This window comes from Penaeus monodon, chromosome 24, assembly GCF_015228065.2.
Source record: "Penaeus monodon isolate SGIC_2016 chromosome 24, NSTDA_Pmon_1, whole genome shotgun sequence".
Taxonomy (NCBI): domain Eukaryota; kingdom Metazoa; phylum Arthropoda; class Malacostraca; order Decapoda; family Penaeidae; genus Penaeus; species Penaeus monodon.
Window position 1 is genome coordinate 35,018,674 of NC_051409.1, and position 247 is coordinate 35,018,920.

Consider the following 247-nt stretch of genomic DNA (forward strand, 5'->3'; position numbering starts at 1 on the left):
GGAATATTCCTGTGATTTGATTATTGATTTATAATTTTAGCCTTATAATTGGTGACCATATAATCTATACTTCTTAGAATATGTCATTATTATATCTGTTATTTACAGCTTCATTTTATTAAATGATCTGCATTACAATCTATGATACTTCTCTTATTTAAATATTGTTGTTCTTATTTTTATTGAAATTCAGAGATTTAGCTATACAGTTGTTAATGGTAATTGTATAACCGATATCTGTTATAAC

At 23.9% G+C, this 247-nt stretch overlaps 1 protein-coding gene across 1 annotated transcript in view; it reads left to right on the top strand.

The window, feature by feature from the left end:
* Positions 1-247, top strand: part of LOC119588740 (probable E3 ubiquitin-protein ligase HERC4) — a gene marked incomplete in the record, with an annotated part of 34,030 nt that overhangs the window by 17,191 nt on the left and 16,592 nt on the right.